Source organism: Adiantum capillus-veneris, chromosome 24, assembly GCF_014529385.1.
Source record: "Adiantum capillus-veneris isolate H3 chromosome 24, ASM1452938v2, whole genome shotgun sequence".
Classification (NCBI taxonomy): domain Eukaryota; kingdom Viridiplantae; phylum Streptophyta; class Polypodiopsida; order Polypodiales; family Pteridaceae; genus Adiantum; species Adiantum capillus-veneris.
Window position 1 is genome coordinate 56,191,500 of NC_140954.1, and position 4,401 is coordinate 56,195,900.

Sequence of the window (4,401 nt, forward strand, 5' to 3'; positions counted from 1 at the left end):
ACTTTTAGAGTATGGCAAACATCTCATGATTCGTTACAAGGGTGACGTGCCAAAAAACAAAATTGAACCTTCAAAATCTTGATACACTTCAAGTAGCAATTGTATAAGATCATGTATTACATAAATTTTGTACAATGTCATCCACTCAGAGTATCTTTCTCCACTTGTGATTCACATACACCATTGTCTCTCTCCACCTTCGTTAACTTTCACGAGCTCCGGAGTTGTTGTATGCCATTGATCTTTTAACTTTTTGTTGTTGTAAATGTCTGATGGCTTGTGCTGTTGCTGAATTTGCCAAGACTTCTTTTGCCTGCATTCGATGAATGATTCTATGATAGAACCATTCAAATAGTTCTCTCAAACTGTTAGCCTTGATTCGAGAGCCACCATGTCGTGTGTGCCTGAAATAAGCATTTCTCGCCATGTAATGAAACTTTTCCATCCCTTGGGTATTCCATATTGCCGGGTTCCCATACTTTTGTATAAAATATGGTAAATGATTGAAGATGATGTGTTGGATATGAAAACAGATTAGTTAGAATGTTTTACAGTCACATATTTGCACATAAGAGAGAAAGAAATACATGATAATACCATGTAGTGAGTAATCTGGGTGTCTGTCCATGCTGTCTTGAATGATTTTTTCAGAAGCTTGAGATTTTCCTTGAACTTGTTCATATCACCTTGTGACCAGTCATCTTTATCGCACATCAAAAATAGGATGTCTATTGATCGCCAAACCTCAGCCTTCGCGTTACGAGTAGTTGGTTCGTGGTCTTTGATTGCAATATGTAGCTTTTTCCAGCTCTGATACTCTACCTTGCTAACATAAGATGTGTTATATATTTTTCCATGTTTTGTTAGCTTTGGATCTCTTGTACCTTGGGGCTTAGATAAAAACCTCCGTGCCTTCACCCCACCGATGGATGGTTTGCATGGGACATCCTTCTCAGCAGTTGATCTCTTTTCATCCCGCTGGATTTTCACATTGCCACCATGAAGCCCCATATCCGACAGTACCATTTCTAAGCACTGCAGGGCTACTTGTCATTCTGCGGAGTTCTTAATCTTCCAAGCAAACCCGATGTATAAGTAGACCAATTTCTCCACAATTCTACAAAGGGCATGCATTGTACAAATGTGGACATTCACAAGTGGTATTTTCAAAACTGGTCGAAAAGCAGGATCCTCAATGTGACGTGTTGGAGCTTTTCTCCACCACTTTGGGTCCATGACCTTTGCAGGCTCCATGCAGAACAAACACGGTGACTTTGCCATTGCACCCATTCCACAATTATACATGCACTTTAATGTTTTGAGGTCACCTGCAAGATGCCACTGAACTTGAAAGTCTCCCCTTCCATCTAGACGTAGTACCTCTCCCTGGTTAGTCTGTCGATCAATCACCTCCGGAATATTAGTTCGATGGAATACCCAATATAGAATCTCATGATCTTCTTTCTTTACCTGCAACACAAAATAAATGAGACTTAAGTAGATGTGAACATTTGAGCTTACCTGAGAATCTCGCTTACCTCAAACGCACCAAGCCACCATATGTTAGATTCTGATTGAACACTAAAATATAAAGGATCATCACTGGGACACTTTGAGAGGGCTCTATTCATTAAAGTAATAGTAACACGCTCTAGCTTTTTCTCTTTAACAAGCTCACACTCATCCAGTTTTAACACAAAATGTAATACCCCACGTGACTCTTCAAATGTGATGTTGTAAAACTCCACCATTCTCTTCTGTAATATCCGCAGGTCCATAAAAATATTGTTGAACTCATCATATGCCATGTTTACTCCATGGCCACTGTAAGTTGCTTTAATATGAAAGGGCTGTCCAAGATAGTCTCCCTGTGCCTCGTTAAGCTGAAGCCTCTCTTTCCAAACACTTGAGGTTGATGGTAGAAGTTTGGATTTTATACCCTTCCTAACAAAGATGGATGAGACAGACTTTTGGATAGCCGAATATCCTCTTTTGCTTACACCAAGTGAATCAAGTGTGCCTTGTATCTCTTTTGCAGGCACTGAGTTCTCTGAAATAAAGCGGTCCACTACATTTCGTTGTAGGACCTTAAACTTCTTGTCATGTACTATATCTGCTGCCAGGCTTCTACTTATAAGTGGCTTCAATCTCTTTCCTATATTGGCTTTGGGGTCAATGTTTTCCTTGTCAGGATAGATTGAATCTCTACATGAAGACAATGCATAAGTAAATAACAGAAAATTTGCTTCACTAACACTATTTAGGCACATGAAAACAATGCATAACAAGAAAAAACAAAAAGATTACTTAACTAAGACAATGTAGCCAACCAAGAAGCATCACCTTAATGCTCGGATTCTTTTCTTGAGACCTCCTGATGCAACCTGCAATGTTTCAAGATTGCGCAATTTCTTCTTTCGGATACGACCACCCAAGATGGTGTCCTTCATTTGACAACTTCGCACCTTTCCTTTCAATTCTTGTACCTCTGTTTTATGTTGCAAAATGGTAACCTGATCTGTAGAATGTAAATGTGAAAGGCGAACAATCTCACATTGTTGAGCTTGGAGAATGCTCTTGTAAGTTTCAGCTTCTCTTGTAAGAGATTTACAATAACCCAGAAGGCCCTTTTCTCCATCACCAGCAAAGGTCATAAGCTTGTAGGATTGACAAACGGTGGAGACGCATTAGTCATTGGATTCTTAGGGTAGAGAGAGCCTCTCGTCCATATATCTATGTGTTTATCTCCTTGAGCTCTGAGCGTGTCTATGGAAGTGGGAGGTATATGTGTGTTTGTTTTACTGCGCTTAATCAATGGTTGGTACTCATTGTCCAAATCAATGTGAAGGTGATATTTGGCTCGTTTCTGGGTAACATTTGTGCCATTTGAGGAGTGCGCCATTAGCCAAATGTGCAGGTTTAATGGAAAGTGAATAGCGGCTGCGCCTTTGTCCCTCCATGTTAGCCTCATTCCCTCCATATTGACGAGGTTCATTCAATGCAACTGAAAAGAGGATTATCCCTCAATCACTACGAACGAATGTTCAGAAGAGTAAGGAATCTACTTAAAGTACACTTTTTGAACTTTTACTATGAAAGACCCAGCTCTTTTATTTGCCATTTTTTCTAGAGAGAGAGTGCAAAAAATACATTTTCTTAGAAGGCCCTCCAAATGACCTCCGAAATTTCCTAATGTCTTGGTAAAATCATTACAAGTTTGTAAAAGACGCAAAAAAATGCAAAAGTGTGTTTGAAAGCCTAATTGAAGTCCAAAAGTTATTGTGAGTGTTTCTGATAGACCTACAGAGCATCAGGAGCATTCCTGTCAGAAAAAAATTTAATTTTAAGCCAGGAGACATCCTACACGTAGGATGTCTACAGGCTTATCTGGGAGGAATTTTGGGATTTTGAGTTGACCAGTGTGTTCAGAAGGTAGGGTTTACTCTAATTTCAACTGGAAAGTGGAAATTTGGCCATATCTTGACAGGATAAGGCCAGATAGACTGAAATTGCCAGACATCCTACCCAAATAGTACCAAAAACATTATTTTGAGACCAAAACCATAATATGGCTGCATGAGCATGTCTTGCATGATATATTGAGTGACTGAAAGGGGTTTCACCTCATTTGGGTGAGAAAACTGGGTTCAAAGTGGACTTTAGCACTTTTGACTGAAAAGGGAAAGAACAGCTAAAATTTGGGACTTTTGGCATCCAAACCAAAATTTAAGCATATCACTGGGTTACTGACATCAAGGGGAAGCTGTGGGACAAGTCTGGGGTCAAACAGGCCAAAAAGATGCGTAGGATGTCTTTTGAGTGATTTTGGACTCCAAACTGAATTCTGAGTATACCAAAGTGGTCAGCAACTCAAGAGGGGCCCGGGCTTTGAGTTTGAAGCATTTCTGATGAAAAAAGACATCCTATGCATAGGATGTCTAATGCAAGAAAATGAAGCCAGACTTTGACTTTGAGCATAGTAAGGTGTTGTATAGCCTAAGGCAAGCCTCCTAGTTAATTTTGGTCCAATTTGGAGTTGATTAGACTGATCAATATCAGCATAACAGGCTGTCGGAACAGATTTCTGACTCATTGACCAGCTAACAAATGTCCAAATCAAAAAGTAAAAGCAGCTGTAAGCTCAGTACAACAAGGGGAAACAATAGTGCAAAAATCCAGGCAAAACACAACAGGAGACATCCTACTCGTAGGATGTCTATTAGGGCCTACTCCAAGGAAAACTTGACTTGACATAGACAGTGAGATTCCATTTGGCTTAAGGGTTCCAGAACTTCTTTTAGAAGTGAATTTGGACCTTGTTTGCCCATTTGACGAAGCAAAGACTGAATTCAGACTATTTCGCGTAAATTGACCAACATCGGAGGGTAGTACTGTTTCAGA